We start from the raw sequence: 20,825 nt of genomic DNA, 5'->3' as shown, positions 1-20,825 counted from the left end.
TCAGGGAGTACCTGTGTCTATATTTTCTCTGCAACCAGGACAATAGACTGTTTTGTGATATGGATGTTGTTTGGTTTATAAAATGCAGAGTGCCTCAATAACTCTAATACAAAAGTAACGTGGTGTAATAATTGACAATAGAAGGTACGCCTACTCTGCCATAAAATCTTTGAGGTTTAAGTTGTCTTAGATGGTGAAAAATTAGATTTTTTGTCATCCTGGTTATTCTGAGCAATGGTGGGCTTAGCTCACCCAAAGAAAATCTGACCTGGTTTTCCATCCGTGAACATGCTGAGCATACAGCAGGTAAGATGTTACCGATTTAAGATTTTAAAGCCCCACTTGAAAAAGAAAGAAAAGGTTTATGCCCTCAAGGAATGACTGTATTTTTCTTCCTTCTGTCTCTGCCTAAATCTGGTCACTCAAAGCAATAAAAGCAGTGATCATTTTAACCACTTATGAAACCTGGTAAAGGAGCAGAAGTATATATCTTTTGAGACCATGAGATCTTGTGGGATGAGACGAGACATATTCAGACTACAGTAAGGAGAAAACCATGGTTAATTCTACATCTTGGATCCTTAAAGCAAAGAAGGAAATACTTTACTTCTACCAAAGCCATGAGTTTGATTGGATTTATAATGGCAGTGACCCTCTGTCTATGTTTCTTTTAACTTTTTTTCCCCCTTTTTTTTTGTTTTTACCCTCTCTTCTTCCCGCCATATATGAGCGCGTACACCCTCACCTCCGTGAGCCACACTGTCACCTCACATCCCGTCTAAAAGATTCAGACACAGGAGGGAGGAAATGAGGTGAAAAAAAGAGAAGGTCTGGAATGAGAATGTTTCCCTGGGGCGTGGAAAAATCAAGAAAATGATGTTCAAAAATTCATAGATTTAAAAATGAGCAGCAAGCAGGAGGGAAGGAGAGTGGTGAACGGAGTCTAGACGGAGGGAGGAAAAGAGTTTGAGGGAAAAAAATAAAAGAGAAAAATGGGGAGGAAAGGAAAAGGCCATTGGGTGATAAAATTACAGAAGAGAATGAGTAATGCAAAGAAAATCACATAAAGGGATGTTGCCCCAACTTAAGTACAAACATTAAAAAAAAAAAACTGTAGGCAACAAGTTCATACATTTCATTGAGGCAGGTTATGACTTTCTTTTACTCTTTCTTGTTCACTAAAACTGAAAATCCCAGACTGTGGGCAATAAATTCATTTTGAATTATTATTCATGCAGGGTGGAGAGTGAAAGCCATGTCTTAATGCAGTCTGTAGATAAGAAGGTCTCAAACTCTGTGCAGCATGGTATTGACAGTGTTTTATATTCCAGGCTGTTTCTACCCCCTGTAATGGTTATTTAGTCCCAAAAATTCCTTGCCACATGTTTTAAAAAAAAATAGGAAATGTGTCTGTGTGCTTGCATGCGGAAAGAAATTATTCTTCTGCAACCTATTTAAATACTGCTTCGGGTGATTATTTGTAATTCATGTTTGTATTAATAATGAGAAAATACACATTGACTCAAAACGCCAATTACTGATATATAGTGAGGAGGAAAGCATTTTTCAATGCTCGGAGTTTTGTTTATTTAGCCATTAAATCATAAATTAGCAAGACATTTAAAAGCGCTTCTTTTATAGTGGGAATCGGGGCGGTGCGTTTTTTTGTTGTTTTTTTAGACTTGAATTTATTTTAAGGAGGGGGGCATGTTTGGGTTTTTCTGTTAAGTGCAAGATATTTCTTTCTTTCATTATTTCAGTCGTATTATCCATGTGTTATAATTAATGCTTTAATGCGTTTTGGCTTTCATACAGCCACTATCAACATACGTATTTAAGCGTGTATAAAGTATCTCTCCAACCGCAGTGCACTCAACATAGCCCTCAAAACAAGGAAACAGTATAATATGACTTACTCTTTGTCAAAAGCCTATCTGATGTTTATTCTTTTCCCTCCCTTGTCTTAATCTCTTCCACTCAATGTCCATGTCTGCGCTTATTTTCTTGCCTCTGGCTTTAGTCATCTCCTTAAACAGTGATCTGATTCTACAGTCGGTGCCAAATTGAAAGCGCAGCAGAAAATCTCCGCTAGTGGAAGTGCTTGCATTTTGCCATGGGACGACTAATGTAAACCTCTTTTTCTTTGTCAGATACATTGGAATGTGAATTAGAAAAGCCGTTCAAAGGTTTTGCGTATTTTAGTGGCTTTGAGTGCTGAAGTTTATATGTGGCCTCATCTTTTTATTTGGATAAAACAAATATTTTTAAATTGTAGCCAATTTAATGAACGTGAAGAGTATATTTGTGCTTGGATGCAGATTAACATCTGAGCTTAATAACGGATATTTAACCATCAAGTTTCACTCATGTACTATGAATATTGAATAGTGGTTTCACTGACATTTTATCATCAAGGTTTTTAACAATTTCAATTACAGGAAGTTTTGTTTAATTATATACTAGCAGAGATGCACTGATTTCCACCGACTGGACTAGATTTTTCTTTTCTTACCAATGAAGCCATTGAAGGCATTTTTGGTGTCTGAAGTTACGCCTAAATTAAAGCCTCATTTTGTTTGGGACCTCCTACTAGATGTACGGTTCTGGATTGTTATAACTGGATTGGGTTAAGGTACTGTTACATCACAGACGCAGATGAGAGCAGGATTATCCGCCCAACCTATCGTTGTCTCCACCCAGCTACAGATATCGTTGGATTTGTTGTAGCTCTGAAATGGTTAGCACTTTTTTCTTATTTCCAACATTAAACATTAAAGGGCGGAGTTAGTTGTGGGCGTGGTTTCATGCAGCGAGGCCGACCGAGGTGTGGTTTGCATTTTGCTTACGTAACCAAAATGCGCAAATCTGAACGGCTCGTAGAGGTCACATGACACTGGAAGGATCCTCCGGGCGGGGTGTACAGACCCTGCAGAATTTAGTTGCTTTCCTCCTTCTCTGTGTTGGCAGGGTGAGGGGAGACCACTTATTTTTTCATAATAGGTCCTGTTTAAAGTCACACTAAGTAGCAATACCCCTTGTTACCACATGGCGGCTGCATATCGCAGAAGAGTTAATGTGTCAACCCTCAGTGTAAAACATAATGAATCCGGTGGAACAAAGTGGGATTACAGGATGTGCCGGACAATCCCTACTTATTAGCATAGTATTGTCAGATTGTCTTTAGTCAACTGGGCAGTCAATTTTTTCTCTTCTGGTCAGAAGTGATATTACTACTGAGACTGGGTTTTAGCTAAATTTGTTTGTGTTAAAGTTTAAACTGATCGTGTTATTTGTTAAACATCATCAGATTTGAGAAATAATCTGCCTTTTACACTTTTTGTACATTTGAACCTATTTTCACAACATTTGTCAACTACTGGATTCATAACGAATATTTTGGGGTTATGTTGATATTGTGATAGCTGGTCGTGGTGTTCAAATTTTTCCATTACATGTATAAACAAGTCTCTGATGGCGCTTTCGCACTAGTACCGCCTTAGCCCGGCTCGGCGCGGCGCGGCACCACCCGTTTTGTCCCCGTTTGTTTTTCCACAGCCAGGTGAGAAGTGGGGGGGTTGGGGTGAAGCGGCTGTGACGTACTCGATTGCGCAACACCTTTGTTCGTGTCAGCGCTGATGAGAAATCAGCTGGAGCCGCGAGCGGCTGAGAGTAAAACAGCCCGTCTACATCCCTTTTTTAATTCTCTCGTCAGCCACCAGGTTTATGAACATCTGCACCTCAGAGTTGGATCACCAAACAGACGCTTGAGCTTTATAATAAAATCGCTGCGAGCCGCGAGTCGCGAGTCCCGCTCACGCTGACTCCCGCTTCCTGATTCAAACGTCTGACGGCCCCGCCCCCGACCAATCAGTGGCGTGGAGGGTGATGACGGCCCCGCCCCCCGACCAATCAGTGGCGCGGAGGGTGGTGACGTCAGAAATAGTCCCGGCTCAGCCCGGATAGAACCTCGCCAGAATGGTTACAGAAATAGTATCGGCTTGGAGCGGCTCTACCCGTCTCAGTCCCTAGTGCAAACGCGCAAGACGGGGCCGTGGCGGGTAGAACCGAGCTGAGGCGGGACTAGTGGAAAAGGCCCATGATTGTATAGGCTGATATGCAGCTCTAGCTTCTCAACTCCCTGTTTGTTCGTGTACTTCTGTCTGCATGTGCATTTTCATGTTTTTTGTTGTGCCTGCCTTTGCGATTTTGTGTTATCTGAGCAACAGGCTCAAACCTGACTGATACTACAGTAGTGATAGTCTGACAGGCCTTTTAACCCAGGGCAACCTGAGAGACCACAGTCCCCCATCTAACCTGTCATGTGTTATGCAGCCAAACAGGTGAGATATCATACAGAAGACCTCCCACACTGATCTTAGCACTCACCCCTCTCTGCTCCTGTCTGTGATGTGGTTTATTGTTGCAACAGAGGCCTGAGATCAGTCAGGCCCTTCAGAACCGGCTGAGATGGCACATCGCCCCTTTTCACTGTCACAACTAGGCAAGGTTGATCTGTCAGTCAAGTAGCTGCTGGGATTGTTCCAGGCTTGGAGAGGGAAGGTGAGTTCATGACCTGTGGACAAGGAACATGCCATAGTCCCATCAGCTACACAGCAAAATTGTTATTGTCAAAGCTTATGAGTATGCAGAATTCTGATGAAGTAAAGACGGGTCTCAGCCTGGTTTAGTCCAGTAACAGGCATGTAAATATTATATTACAGTTTACAACTCAAGGAAATGAGCACTGAATGAGTGCTTTAGGTGGATACTTGCAGGGTCAAACCATAGTACACCAGATACAGAGGAGCCGCTTAGCTGCAGATACACAGGCGAGTTACAAGGAAAAACACTGGCAGAATCGAGGCCTCTTAGTTAAACAAGTGTGCATGCTGTGCCTTGAGGCTCATTACACAGCTCCGGAAACACAGGGATTGACCCATATAAATATGATTCACGCCAAGGTTGTGTGCTACACAGTAACTGCAGATCTGCAACAAGCAGCTTTTAGAGCACAAGTTAATCTTGCGTTTAGTGTGGATGCATCTGAGATGTTCACACCTTAAGTATATTTTTATACGCTCTTGCAAGCTCTCCTTGTTGTCCTTGATGCCTTGTTGAAACAGGTTGTAAACAGTCAAAATAAATACGGATGTATCTTTTTTTCAGGCTTTATCCCTGTTTCAAATCTCCTATACAAGCCATGTAAACCTATAAATTGATTTCTGGGAAATCCTTTTCCACGTTATGCCTTATATTTGATCTTTCCTTTTAAGCATTAGAAAATCATTTGCTAATAATTGCGTTTCTCCGCCTCTTTGACCACAAAACACAAAACTGCTCTGATGGGTTTCCACTTCCCTCTTGATCTTAGAGTACACGTGGCAAGCGGGCCTTTTCACATGGAAAGGAATATAATAGGACCTGAATAAGATGGTGGATGGTGTGCACGGAGGGATATGTTCTGTGACTCTGCCGCCATGTTGACAGTTATTGTGAGAGATAGCAGGAAGGCATAGACCAGACACTGTGCAGGGACAGCAAAAGTGTGCTTGACAGTATTAATCCATCAGACTACATGGGTCTGTGTCTCCTCCTAAGCATGGAAACCAAGATGACACAGCCAGGTCAGAGTTGGGGAGGGTCTGGCCCGCTCCGAGTCATCTGTCATCACATTACCTTCATTAATAATTCACCAAGACACTGACTCACATGTGGCACGCACTGCCAGCGTTCATGCTGAAACGAGTGCGAGAGCACACTGGACGCAGGTGTGAACACAAGGACCTATACACGCCATGACCTAATCGCACTGTAGTAGACTGGTATTTTTTGCTTAAATTTAACACCTTGTAAATACAGTTGTGCTGAAGCCAGAAGTATACCTGACATTGATGATCACTTTTTTAATCTTGTGACTCTCAACAGTTTTGAATAACGCATGTTTAAACCTTATTGTAGCAGGAACATATAAATCCACATAAATCAGCACAAGGTGGAGATAATCATTTACAAAGTAACTCACATTTTTCACTTGGCAAAATGTAGCTTTAAAGAGATGGATTGATGATGTTGGATGATGTGCTGAATTTCAATATGCCAAGATAAAAATTATGTGACACTCGTGTTTGTCGTGGCATTTACATAGAGATTAGACTGAAGACCAATGTAATGACAAACTGTTTATGTAGAGCGAAAGAAGCTTAGTTGAAGTGTATCTTCATGTATCGGGAAACAAATTCCCTCTACCTTTTTAAGATTAAGCTTAAAACCTTGCTTTTTCATAACGCTCGTAGTCAGGGATGTAATGGCTCGGCTGCCCTGAAACATCTCCCATTTATGCTGCTATAGGACTAAACTGCTGGGGGACCTCCCATGATACACCTTTCCTCACCTTTCTCTTCTGCTCCAGCTGTCTCAATGACACTGCTTTTGTTGGGCATTTACCTGTGTTACTTCTTCCCAGCAGGTGCCCCTGATCTGTTGCCATTGCTATTCTCTCCTCTTTCCGGTTCTTTCAACTCACACCTTGTCGAGGCAGGTGACTGCCTTTCCTGAGTCTGGTTCTGCCAGAGGTTTCTTCCTGTTAGAGGGGAGTTTTTACTTTCCACAGTCGCCCGGTACTTGCTCATGATGTGGAAGTCCATTGAAGAAAGGTTTTGACGCAATCTGTTGGTTTCCTTAGTGAAGCAAAAAAATTGTTATTTTATTGGCTTGATATTGTAGTGGCTATTTGTCCTCCAGGTGAATTATAACAAAGTAAATAAATAAATCAAAATATTCAACTCAAAGTATCAAACTATAATAATCAAACGGCCACTGAGACACCTAGGGAGTGGATTTACGCAGGATACAGAAAGTCCATTGTCCAGGCAAAAAATATAGTTTCCAATGGTTTATTTTCCTGGCAAACAAACGAGCAAAGATCTTTGACGCCTCTCTTGCCCTGGTAAAAACCCATCTGCCCTCCCAGGTGCCTGCCTCACCTGTGTCTGCCAACCCATATATATAATCTCCCCTGGTGCGCTCCAGCTACCCCGTACTTTCAAAATAAAACATGGTTAAGTAACAAAATAAACTTAATCAATACTAAATATCATAAACAAATTAAAAGTGTATTCCCAAAACTAGACCACAAAAACTAACTAAATAATAAATGAATTAAATAATACAAAAGTGACAAATAGCTCCTACAGGTATTAATTTGACTAAATTGGAGTTGAACCGTGTTGTTGAAGTGACTTGAGAGGACATTTATTGTGAGTTGGCATGACTATAATAAAGCTACATTGAACTGAATTGAAAGTATCGCATTAAATAATCAAAAGGCTAGAATTGTGTGCTTTATTCTTTTAAGGAAGTCATACCTTTTGTTGTAGTCATCGTTCTGGTCTGATCTCAGTGACTGGTTGTAGATGAGCAGGCGTCCACTACCAATAACCATTTTATTATCGCTAAATTTAGCCCTCAGTCTTTGAAAAACCCACCAGCCCAAATAATCACACTCATACAATCAGACCAGTGTGAAGCTTTTGAGACTCGCGTGAGCCGTTACAGTATATGGATTGGTGCTCGGTGGTGGAGCATACTAGAGTCAGAGGATTAGAGGAATGAAGCCCTCCTTTGTCTGGCTAACAGTAGTCCTGCTAGTGATCTTTTTCATCCGTTTACTTTTTCTTTTTGTACTTTACCTGCAATTGTTTTACTCCAATTATTATTATTATTTTTTTGTGCAAAAACTACTTGAAAGTCTCTTGAGTTCCAGCTTTTGTGTCATGCAGCACTGCAGCGGGAACTGGTGAGCCCGCAATGAATTACGATGGCACCAGGTGATTACGTCTCTTTTGTCGCAAAGTAATGACAAATGAATGAGAAGTGTCTTATTCATTCGCAGCCTCAATCCCTTCAGTTCTCATGGCGGGGCAACAGTGAAGGGTTTTTTTTTCTTTCAGCTTCTCATTGCCAGAGTCATAATCTTCTACCCGAGAAGTATATTAAAGTGTTTCCACTGTTATTATTTGGTTAATTTACTCAACAGAGTTTGCACAGACTGACTGGTAGAAGTAGCTAACCTCAGCCTTTAAACTGTATCCCCATACTTACTATTAACCTCCCTGAGGCACAGCATGCCACTCGGTAATAGCAAGCAGCCCTTGGTGTAGTGTTGTGTTCATTTAGGGAGCTTAATGAATTACAAGGGCTTCATATGAACTGTCTGAGCAGTGCTGTGGGGAGGTCAGATGGTTAGAATAACTAATGAACCCAGACACCAGTCACAACTTAAACACGCATGAAACAGTTTTGCATGTGTTCCTGTGGAAGGAGTACAGCTACATAATAACACCCAGCCCTCCCACCACCACCACTTCAAGAAAGTAAAGAAACTAAATTAAAGAGAAGACTCTAATAAAGTAATTTGATTTTCCATTTCCTGTAGGCCTTTTGAGAGGCAGTTATAACTCCCAGGTCCCATCAGGGGAAGCAAGCGAAGTAGGCCGAGCTCTACTTGGGTAAAAATAGAAGAGAAAACTTCAAAAGCTTGTCTTATTTTCTATCTATTTTTTTTCAAATTCCATAAAATCCCACCATAAATGGTTTATGCTGTTGAATGTTTTGACCTCTTGTGTCTCTGCAGAGTGTGTGAGAGCCGTAAAATGGTAAAGAAAGAACATAATTTTAACAGCTTAATGGTTGGTGTTGCTGCAATGTCCATAACACTATAAGAGATGTATTACAAACGACTATTTTATCTTTTTCATCTGATTTATACGGCATGCTTTTTCATTGTCAAGAGAAAAATTTGTGTTTTTTTTCCAAACTGTTGTATAGTTTTCCCAGATTGAACTGAGAGCTTGTCCACTGAGAAAAACATGAACATTCAAATTATGCATCAATTACCCAGGCAGAACTCTTCTTGTGCATATGTACGGAAAAGAAGACAAACGTCAACACAAGTACGCATACATTAAAACACACATTCCCTCTTGTAATCTCATCCTCAGTCCCCTGGCCCCTGTCATTCAGATCTATGCACTACCATTAGCAACCATCTGTTACAACCTGCAGCAAAGCTATAACACTTCACACATTCACACCCACACACACACACACACACACACACACACACACACACACACACACACACACACACACACACACACACACACACACACACACACACACACACACACACACACACACACACACACACACACACACACACACACACACACAATCTAACATAAAAATGGAAACATTTACCTTACTCAATATGTGGCAAACTTTGAATATTTTGGTTCAAACGACACCTGCTTAACCTTGAAAGCAGAAGTCACTGGCTCACCTGCAAACACCTGCGATTCACTATGCAATTTGCTCACTGCAGATGCATCACAAGGTCAACAACCCTCTCTTACTCACGCACACAAACTCATACGCACACTGAATGAGAGATCATTTTAAATGTGTGCAGATATAGGTCCTGCTGTAAAAACAGATTGTTTTATCTCTACATAATATCAGCTGCTGTATGTGGTTATTCTTTCACTCCAGCTCTTAAAGGTCACAATATTACAACCATTGTTACTTGTGGCTTTTCGCATTAGAGAAAATGTCAGAACCTGATCTGCTCCATGTCTGTATGAAGCATAAAGCACATTATTTCACATCTGCAATTCACATATATCTAGATATATAAATATTTTTTTTTAGGTTGTGTTCCTGCCCCATTCACAATCATTCATTGAGTGACAATACAGGCTCCAGGCAGGAAGTGGAAGGGGGAGGTTGATTTAGCATCTAATTATTCAACTTTTTCTTGGAGGAAAAAAGAAAAAAATACTTTCTGTGCATAAGCAACTTGTTCACGTAGCAGTCACATCTGCTTCACTCCTTCATTTCCCCGTCAGCGAGAGACAAATGAATAGAAATGACTGCTTTGTGCTTTTATGCAGCTGTCTCTCCGAGCTGCATAAAACATATATTTCTACTCTCCCATTTGTGATTTTGTCTCTGCAGAAAATGGGGAAAAAAAAATACGACAGACACTTGAATTGAGAATTGCTGTGCTGAAACGCAGGCTTGTTCCCCCCGCCCTGTCCTTTGGAAAGGCAGCACTCTAGTTTCTTGGTTGTTTTCTTTCCTAGAGGGCATCGTTTTCATAAAAGGAGCTTTTGAAAAATACCTCACCTCTCACAAAGAAAAGATATGTAGTACCAGTTTGGCTTCAGTGTGCCTTGCTGGGATCAGTAATTGTTTTAAAATATATAACGGCAGAGTACAGACATCCGCACCTGCTGTATATTGGAACAATACATTACTTATGAAAATAAGCTATTATGTTTTGATATCCAAAACAAGTCAAAATTAACTCCACTCCCAGTCTTCCCATCACTCCGTCCTATTAGATCCCTCCACCACTGCTTCGTCTTCATTGCCATGCCGATTATCAGGAAATTTTCCCATCAGCATCATCAACCGAAACACCAAACAGCAAATTGGTTCCAATGGTAGGAAGTCAGCTTGCAGATACGGATGCGTAAATAATGTCTTTTTTGTTACTCAAAAAGATGCCTTTCTTTTTTTTGGGATTTTTTTTTTTTTTTAATCATGTCATGAGTGCAGAGCCAGCCTTTCGCTCAATGCTGGCTGGATACCCATAGTCTGCTTCTGACCCTGCAAGCTGTGCTTTAATTCCAGTGTGACGGAGTGTCGGGTTCCGCTTGAGCGAATCCCTTCTTTTATTCCAAGTGGAATGGATAGTACAAATAATGGGCTTGTGCCCTGACAAGGAGCCCTTAGTTCCTGCCAGACCATCGATCGAGAGAACAAGGGATATTTTCACAGTATGTCGCTCTAACATAACCAGATACAAGCACACTCACTCAAACAAAAACAGTTTATATTACTCCGATCAGCTGTATCCTAAACAGTACTTCATGTTCTTCAGGTGTAAAATTCATAGGTTTCCACATTTCACACTGAAAGACAATTGAATTTTTACCTGTTTTACTAAGGTTATGGGTTTTTGAGAGTATCAAAACTACTCTGCTGCGATTGCTTGGGGAAATGAATGCAAATAATTGGAGAACATGTTTAAATGTACTACAGCAGCTGTGTTACTAAACACCAAAACCACTTTTTAACTGAAGATGAAACATTAATTACTTTTGTCCTCTCTATTCCTTTTCAATAGTGCTTGCTCAGGTCAATTCATATGTAGATGTTTGTCTTGAAGTTGTGGACGCAAGGTCGAAGTTGTGGATGCAATGTCTCCGGTGCCTGTCTGTCCTAGAACCCGGTGGTGGACACCGGAAGTAATAATGCCGTCAGACTGAAGAAGGAGTCCTACTGGGCTATGTTAGCCTGTGGGACTCCTGACACAGTAGCCGGCAGGCCAAGCAAGCCGCAGCTCGGGCAGTCCTGGAGGCAAAAATTCGGGTCTGGGAGGAGTTCGTGAGGCCATGGAAGAAGACTTTCGATCAGCCTCGAGGAAATTCTGGCGGACTGTTCGGCGCCTCAGAAGGGGGAAGCAGTACTCTGCCGGCACCATTTATGGTGCGGAGCTGTTGACCTCGACTGGGGACATCGTCGGACGGTGGAAGGAATACTTCGAGGATCTCCTCAATCCGATTGACATGTCTTCCATTGAGGAAGCAGAGGGTGTGGACTCAGGGACATGCTCATCCATCACCCAAGCCGAGGTCACTGAGGTGGTTCATAAGCTCCTCAGTGGCAGGGCACCGGGGGTGGATGAGATTCGCCCTGAGTACCTCAAGTCTATGGATGTCGTAGGGCTGTCTTGGTTGACACGCCTCTGCGACATTGCATGGAGGAAGGGGACAGTGCCGCTGGAGTGGCAAACCAGGGTGGTGGTCCCTCTTTTTAAAAAGGGGGACCGGAGAGTGTGTTCCAACTATAGGGGGATCACACTTCTCAGCCTCCCCAGGAAAGTCTACGCCAGGGTACCGGAGAGGAGAATACGGCCGATAGTTGAACCTTGGATTCAGGAGGAACAATGCGGTTTTCGTCCCGGTCGCGGAACACTGGACCAGATCTATACCCTCCGCAGGGTGCTCGAGGGTTCATGGGAATTTGCCCAACCAGTCTACATGTGCTTTATGGATCTGGAGAAGACATTTGACCGTGTCCCTCGTGCCATTCTGTGGGGGAAGCTCAGTGAGTATGGAGTCCCTCTATTAAGGGCTGTCCGGTCTGATCGGAGCAGGAGTCTGGTTCGCATTGCCGGCAGTAGGTCAGACTTGTTCCCGGTGCATGTTGGACTCCGGCAGGGCTGCCCTTTGTCACCGGTCCTGTTCATAATTTTTATGGACAGGATTTCTAGGCGCAGCCTGGGGCCGGAGGGGATCCAGTTTGGGAATCTCAGGATTTCATCTCTGTTTTTTGTGGATGATGTGGTCCTGTTGGCTTCATCGGACCGGGACCTTCAGCAAGTGCTGGGGCAGTTTGAGGCCGAGTGTGATGCGGCAGGGATGAGAATCAGCACCTCCAAAACCGAGGCCATGGTTCTCCACCGGGAAAGGGTGGCGTGCCTTCTCCGGGTGGGTGGAGGAGTTCAAGTATCTCGGGATCTTGTTCACGAGTGAGGTAACGATGGAGCGTGAGATTGACAGACGGATCGGTGCAGCGTCCGCAGTTATGCGGTCGGTGTACCGGACCGTCGTGGTGAAGAAGGAGCTGAGTCGAAAGGCGAAGCTCTCGATTTACCAGTCAATCTACGCACCTACGCTCACCTATGGTCATGAACTTTGGGTAATGACCGAAAGGACAAGATCGCGGATACAAGCGGCCGAGATGAGTTTCCTCCGCAGGGTGTCTGGACGCTCCCTTAGAGATAGGGTGAGGAGTTCGGTCACCCGGGAGGAGCTCGGAGTCGAGCCGCTACTCCTTCACATTGAGAGGAGTCAGCTGAGGTGGCTTGGGCATCTGTACCGGATCCTCCTGGACGCCTCCCTAGGGAGGTGTTCCAGGCATGTCCCTATGGGAGGAGACCCTGGGGAAGACCCAGGACATGCTGGAGAGACTATGTCTCTCGGCTAGCCTGGGAACGTCTTGGACTCCCCTCGGAAGAGCTGAAGCAAGTGTCTGGGGTGAAGGAAGTCTGGGCATCCCTATTGAGACTGCTTCCCCCGCGACCCGGTTCCGGATTAGCAGCGGAAAATGGATGGATGGATAGATAGATGTTTGTCTTTTTTTTATAGACTATTTATTATACAGTATATCAACAACACTGTGTAAAGAGCTCAAAATCTGATGTATTGTCCGTGTGTTTTCCGGATGTAACAACTTTAAGTATAAAGGTACACCGTGATCTCTCCTTCTATTCATCTTAACGTCTGTCAGTGTAAAATAGTCTGCTGTAAAGACCTAAGAGCAATGAGCAAACTTGTGAAAAAGAAAAACAAGAAGAGCTTGAAAAGGATGTAAGAAGTGATGCAGGTCCTCTTCCTCGGAGGAATGACATCAGTGTTATTTTTTTCTTTCTGGGCTGTTGGTGACTTTTTCCAAATTTTCACTTTGGTTAATGTGTGAAATCCCTTGTGCTTGTTCTCGGAGACAACAAAGCAAGCAGAGGACAGCTTGCCTTTATTTTGTTTTTCCATCAGAGTAAGCAGTTAATCTTTGCTTGGCCTTAGCTTATCTGTGAGCCTGCCACCTTAGCCTTGTCCGGGGAGAAGGGCATCACATGCCTCAGCCCTCGCTGTCCCTCCTGCCTCCACATCCTTCAGCTCAGTTCTCCTTGGCTGAATAGAGGAGGTGGCTGCAGATTGAATTATTCTCTCTTCTATTTCTCCCAAGTCTGTGTTCATTTGCACTGTGCTGTCGCGTGTCTTGTGTCGCGCATGTTTTTCACAGTAAGTGGAAGCCATTCGGCGTCTGTCTCGGCTTGTTGCATCATCTACATCAGTTGTGGCATTGGTCCGCAATAGTGGTTATACAAACCAGAGACATAGCTTTCATTGGTGTTCAAGCACATTTGCAGGAATGATTACCCAGAGCCTGCTGGCTGCTTTGCACATGCTCTGTGTGTGATTGTCTGTGTGTGTGGGTCGCAGGGGACTTTGGAGTTATGGCCTAGCTATTTGCCGTAAGCATTGATGTTAGTATGCTTAAGGCTGAAGGTTAAAATGGCTTTTTTTCACTTCGTAATTATGGAAAACCAGAGAAGAGCAGCAGGACCATACACTCCAATGGAATCATTTAATTAACTGTTCTGTTGGTTCTTTCTTTGAAACATTGAAAAATATAGCTTATCTATTGTGTTTTCTTTGTATTATTATTTCTAACGCGCATAAACAAAAAAATTAAGATACATGAGCATGATGATTTTGAAATGTGGCTATATTGTTTTGGCCTGGGCTTAATAAAAATTGGGTACAGTCAATTGTGCATCCATAATGCAGTCTGATAAATCCACATTTAGTATTATTTTTATACATTTTATAAAGACACCATAGCCTCCAGATAAAAGAGGAGAACAACCATCCACCTTGTTGTCATCGCACAGTTCAAAAGCTCGCCTCAGTGATGGTATGCAGAGGCACAAGTGCACATGAAATGGGCAAATTGTACATCTGTGAAGGCAGCATTACTGCTGAATGATATACATTAGTTTTGGTGGAACATATGCTGCTATCCAGATGATATATTTTTCAGAAAAGATCTCGCCCGTTTCGGTAATGCCAAACTACATATTGAGGGTAATAAAACAGCATGGCTCCAGAGTAAAAGATTGTAGATGGAGCTCTGCAGCCCAGACCTGACAGGAGGGCTTTGACTCTTCAGGTGTCACTACAACAAGTATGTTTGTGATTCTAGGAGTGCATCAACATAGTTTTTTAATTTAAATTCATTCTTGATTCAGAACACAAGAGTACTAGTAACGGTATTACTATCTATTCAAGACCATTGTGTGTAAAGAATACAGATGTATGCTTTATTACCAAATAAAGAGTATATACAATTTATTTGAGATCAGTTGAGTTCAAGTGATACGGAGTCAAGTTCCCTGACTGACATGTTCAAACTCGGCTAATAAAGTTGATACTGATTCTGATTCTTATATTGTTAGACAAATTCATGAGGTTGAGTTGTCATACAGGCTCTATCCATCCATCATCTGTCCCCACTTATTTCTATTCAAAGTTGCAGGGGTCTGATGTGAAATTAATCGACAATGCAGTGTTGAATATATTCTTAAACATCAGCTCTGAAAGTGTTCTGCAAAAAAAAAGTTTACAACCAGGAACATGTGCATATGAGAGTTTAAGTGCTGAAACATTTGCTGTGGTTCTGAGATGGGTGATTTCAGTTCTTCTTTGTTTTCTTAAACTCCAATTACTACCAATTACTCAACTATTAGGCTTGTCTATTTGAACAGCTCAGGTACAGTTTACTTGGTAACAACACTGCAGTTGTTGACTCCTCTACGGATACAGGGAATGAGATGAAATAAGCAATTGATCAGCTCTTATAGGAATTGATGTATTAATTTTCCACAGTATTAAAATCGTGTGCTGCTTGATTTAAAAAAATCTACAGTATTTATTTAATCAGTGGTATATCACGTTATAGAAAATGCAACCACTCTTACATTTCAACAGATTGAAATTTCTCTCAGATCTTCTTTTTAAAACCGGTATGCATTATTTCCTTGGACTTGTAACACGTTGGGAAACTTTCTGCTGAAATTAGCCCCAGGAGTTCAGTCCTCAGGAGGAGCGTTCACTCCATGCTGTCAGACTTCGGTTGACCTGCCTCTCGTTTGCAGCTCACTAGTCCTGCTCCTCCTCCTCCTTCTTCTCCGTCTCTTTCCCATCCATGATTCTGCCCCCATTGCCTTGAACTTTGACAGCCCGTCATAACTCTGTTAGCCTGCTCCATCCTGTCTAAACATAATGACCTGACATTTTTCCTGACTGGCAGGTGTTTTTCCCCCCTTATAGACCAATGAAGAAGGGCCTTAGAGAAGTAATTTAATGCACACTTTCCTCATTGCTTGTCTGAATGACAGGTGGCTCCCTAAACAACATGGAGTGATGGTCCGTTGGGTTGTTTATTACCCGTTTAATTCATCCTTTGTTCGTAAAGCTATATGACTGCTGTGTGCTTTAGCTTTGGCTCATTTGTTGCAGTGACACACTTTTACTGGGCAAGTGACAGAGGAGAAGGGCATGAATTGGAAGAAGAGAGAAGGCATAGTTAAGAGCTTACCTGGAGGAAGTAGAGGTATGGCAAGATATAGAAGGAGTGGTAAGGGGTTCTGAGACACTCAGATATTGACCTTGGAAAACCACCTCTATGATAATAATTATCTTTCTCCATTTCTGTTTTTTTTTCTACTCCTTTTTTTTCCATCAGTGTCCTTTGCTCCTGTAATCTTGTAGCAACCTCAGATAAAAGCAACTTAGCTCTTGTTCTTCTTTTTGATACACATTAATCCCTGTCATTGATTACAAACCTACAAGCGAAGGTTCAGCTTATCACAATAAGCCTCTACCATTTGACCCTCCCCTCTACCCATACTGTAAAATATATTAAACCAGCAGAACACGTTACATTTAGCACTCGGGGGGTGTGTAGACTTGGTTTCACAGGTGGCAGCAACATGGTCTTTGAACCACATCCTAAGAACAGAACAAATAGTGAATACCTGTTGCATTATTGTAACATGAAACCATCAGACTGTGTTGTCTCAAAAGTCATACCTAAATCACCAATAGAAAAAAACACTTACACTTTTTATATATATATATATATATATATATATATATATATATATATATATATATATATATATATATATAATATCGTTGAATATGCCAATATATATATATACAGTGCCCAGCATAAATGAGTACACCCCCTTTGAAAAGTAACATTTTATACAATATGTCATTGAAAACAAACAATATTTCCAAAATGTGCACAGGTTACGTTTAATACAGCATCTGTTGAACTTTTGACTTAAAACAAAGGTTAATAATATAACTCAGATGCTATATTTTCCTTTTTTAGTCAAATTAGTGTGGTGCAAAAATGAGTACACCCCACAACAAAAACGACTAAATTTAGTACATTTAGTACTTTGTATGGCCTCCATTATTTTTAATGACAGCTTCAAGTCTCCTGGGCATGGAATGCACAAGTTGGCGACTTTTGGCAACATCAATCTTTTTCCATTCTTCTACAATGACCTCTTTCAGAGATTGGATGCTCAACCTGTCTCTTTAGAATTCCCCAAAGATGTTCAATTGGGTTCAGATCAGGTGACATACTTGGCCACGGAATCACTCTCACCATGTTCCTTTTCAGAAAGCCAGCAGTGGCTTTGATGTGTGCTTAGGATCATTGTCGTGTTGGAAAAGGGCACGACGACCAAGGGCAAGAAGTGATGGAAGCATCTTAGTTTTCAGTATAGAGCAGTACATTTCTGAATTCATGATGCCATCAATGAAATGCAGCTCCCCAACACCAGCAGCACTCATGCAGCCCCACATAAGGACACTACCCCCTCCATGTTTCACTGTGGGCACCATGCACTTTTCTTTGTATTCCTCACCCTTGCGACGCCAGACAGTGTTGAAGCCATCGGTTCCAAAAAGATTGATTTTGGTCTCATCACTCCACAGTATAGAGTCCCAGTAGCGCTCACCTTTGTCGGCATGTGCCCTGGCAAACTCTAGACGGGCTTTCTTGTGACTGGGCTTTAGGAGAGGCTTCTTTCGAGGACGACACCCATGCATGCCATTCCTCTGCACTGTACGGCGTATTGTGTCACGAGAAACAGTCACTCCAGTTGCACTTGCTACTTCCCTAGATAATTGCAGGGAACTTGCATGCCGGTTTTCTTCAACCCTTCTCATCACAAGACGCTCCTGTCGTGGTGTTAACTTCCGTGGTCGACCTGGACGTCTCTGTGCAGTGGTTGCAGTTCCATTTTTCTTAAATTTTTGAATTACTTTTGCAACTGTATTCTTACTAATTTGTAAGGTTTTGCTGATATTCTTGTAGCCTTTACCTTTCTGGTGTAAAGAAATGATTATCTTTCGCAGATCTGGTGTCATTTCTCTTCCATTTGGTGCCATTGCGGACAGCAGGAAATGGGAAGGGGTGGTTTGCTTTAGATAACCCCCTTTTGTAGCCACCTGCCTAATGAACACCTGTGTAATGACTAATTAGACTCACCTGTGGTTGAATGCTTGTTCAATTACACATTGGGAGCCTAAAATGTAGCTTTGCTCAGAGACCTACAGTGGGGTGTACTCATTATTGCACCACACTAATTTGACTAAAATTGAAAAATATGTCATCCGAGTTATATTATTAACCTTTGTTATAAGTCAAAAGTTCAACAGATGCTGTATTAAACGTAACCTGTGCACATTTTGGAAATATTGTTTGTTTTCAATGACATATTGTATAAAATGTTACTTTTCAAAGGGGGTGTACTCATTTATGCTGGGCACTGTATATATCAATGACAACATGGTGCAGTTTAAACCTCAGATTGTACAGAATTAACAATACTTTCATACACAAACATGAACTAAAATTGTGCAACGACTGAGAAGTAACTCCAAAAAGACCTGGGGCAGAGGTCCACGACCCACTTTTGGCTCCCAACCCACCAGTTGAAAGTCCTTGCTTTAACCCATCATGTTTGAACCAACCATGTCTATGGATGGGTGGATCATTTCTTTTTGAATTGTTTGAGCCTTAACTATTGCCATAAGTCCTCATTTAAGCAAGTTGCAAGCTGCTAATCAAGTAACAGCTAAGGAAGCATTGGTTTAACTGCTGTGAGGATTTTAAAAGTTGAACTTGTCCTTGATGTCATGTCCCTTTTCTTGTGGACTGGAAGTACCTACAGAGGCGTTAGTGAATAAGTGGTATTTCTATTAACCGCCCTTCTAAATCTAGCATACATTGTAGACAGCTATCTCAGTGTGAAGATGTCTGTATTGCTGATACTGCAGTCATGATCTGGATATATGCAGGATAATGATTTATTTCCTGGTTCACTTACTGTTTTAAGGCTTTGCTTGTTACACTATCATTTTAGATGACTCAGTGGTTCTGCTTTTTAAATGCAGCGGTAGCAAAGCGTGCTGAGTGAAGGCGGAGGAGGACATCCATTCGTTTAAAGTGGTGCTAATGGCCGACTATTTAAAAGTCAATTAATTGCTAGGGGCCAAATACACAGTGGCTGTTAATGCCGTCACAATGCTGAATAGTAATTGGATGTGTTGGTGGGTTGTGCATGTGTGCACCAGTGTGTGTTTCCACTGTGAAACTGTGTGTGGCCACCAGCTGCACCTTCAAAACCTTTCAACAAAAGGTTCATCTGTTGTCCAGTGGATGATATTTGTGATAAAGCATGCGCGGTATGGGTGAGGAGCAGAGAACGTTGTTTCTTTGTCCTAAACATTCTCTGCTGTCTTTAAGTCCTCGCACTATTGTTTCTAAAATCAGCATTTGTATCCAGTTTTATTTTTCTCAGTTTGCCACCACTGGCACCATCCGGCCTTGCCTTTTCATCCACTTCTTTACTCTATCATCCTTCTCTGTATGACAGGGAGATAGAGAAAGCCCAAGATTGATGTCAGGCCTGCACACACTGAGACCAGCAGCTGGCTGAATCAGAGTGATTGATCAGGCTCAGGGCATTTACTCCACCAGACTGCTGGGCCTTTGTGGATGGAGATTATTTCTAAATTATTACAGGAGGCAGATGCTTGTCAGAAGATGCTCTCTGTCAAGGTTAGTCTGCACCTGTCATCTTCTTTTTCCCTCCATTATACTCCCTTTTTTATTTTTAAATTCATCTACCTTATCTATTTTCACTATTTCCTTTCCATGTTGCAAAGGTTTTTCTGTCATTTCTAGATATTCCACATTGCTATTTTGTTCATTTTACCAGATACTTTTACCATACTGAGATAAAAGGTGAACAGTGTGCCACTGAAGGGGAACCTGGAAATGCCATCTCATAAATACATTTCCTGCACGGACATAATGGGCCAGAGTGTAATCTTCGATCTGTGTTTGTCTGAAATGATATTGAGATTATTGCATGAGTGAAGGTTTTACAGAAATTAGTTTTATTCTGTCTGAAACGATTTGCATGATGTTTTTTTTTTCATTCTTTGACTTTCAGTAATGTGTGTCTGAGATGTAAATTCATGCAAGCTTGTACGCATGTTTGTGCTCACCCATCGACACAGATTTTTGACTGAGAGAATCTTTCTATTTGTGAGTTTAAAACTGACATTTCAATCTTGAGAGAGATGTAAATTTTGGCCCAGCTTTCTTCGTCTGATTAGGCTTCCTATACACTTTGGGCCCTACTGCCCTCTGTTCTTGTTCTGTTATTAAGGGCAGATTTTTTATTTTTTTTATTCAATTTATTCACATTTACCCATGTCAAAATTGGCTCTCATGACCTTTGGGTGCAGGTGAAAAACCTTTTTTGGTGAGGAAATATAAATTATAAACGCAATCTATATATCAAGTAAGTGTGAGAATTATATTTTAAGCATTTATGAGGGAGTCAATTTTAGCTTCTAATAGCAATAGTTACATTTTGATACATTTGTTGATTGCATACATTTTTTTAGACAAGTATAAATAAATTAAAAAACATCAATGTGACATAGAATAGCATAGTAGCAGTGAGGAGACACAATTTCTGAAAAGCTGAGCTCATGAGTAAGTGGAAATGTCATCCTTAATCCAAGACGTGTAAAAAATCTACTTTCAAACTTATTCCAGAAATGCGCCATTTCCATCTTTATTTTCTTTATCTG

General features: G+C 41.7%; 1 protein-coding gene across 5 annotated transcripts in view; it reads left to right on the top strand.

The window, feature by feature from the left end:
- The window catches only part of cacna2d2a (calcium channel, voltage-dependent, alpha 2/delta subunit 2a), a 175,014-nt gene that overhangs the window by 62,373 nt on the left and 91,816 nt on the right, over nucleotides 1-20,825 (top strand). The window lies entirely within an intron of this gene.

This window comes from Cololabis saira, chromosome 8, assembly GCF_033807715.1.
Source record: "Cololabis saira isolate AMF1-May2022 chromosome 8, fColSai1.1, whole genome shotgun sequence".
Classification (NCBI taxonomy): Eukaryota; Metazoa; Chordata; class Actinopteri; order Beloniformes; family Belonidae; genus Cololabis; species Cololabis saira.
This window is presented reverse-complemented; position numbering and strand designations above follow the sequence as displayed.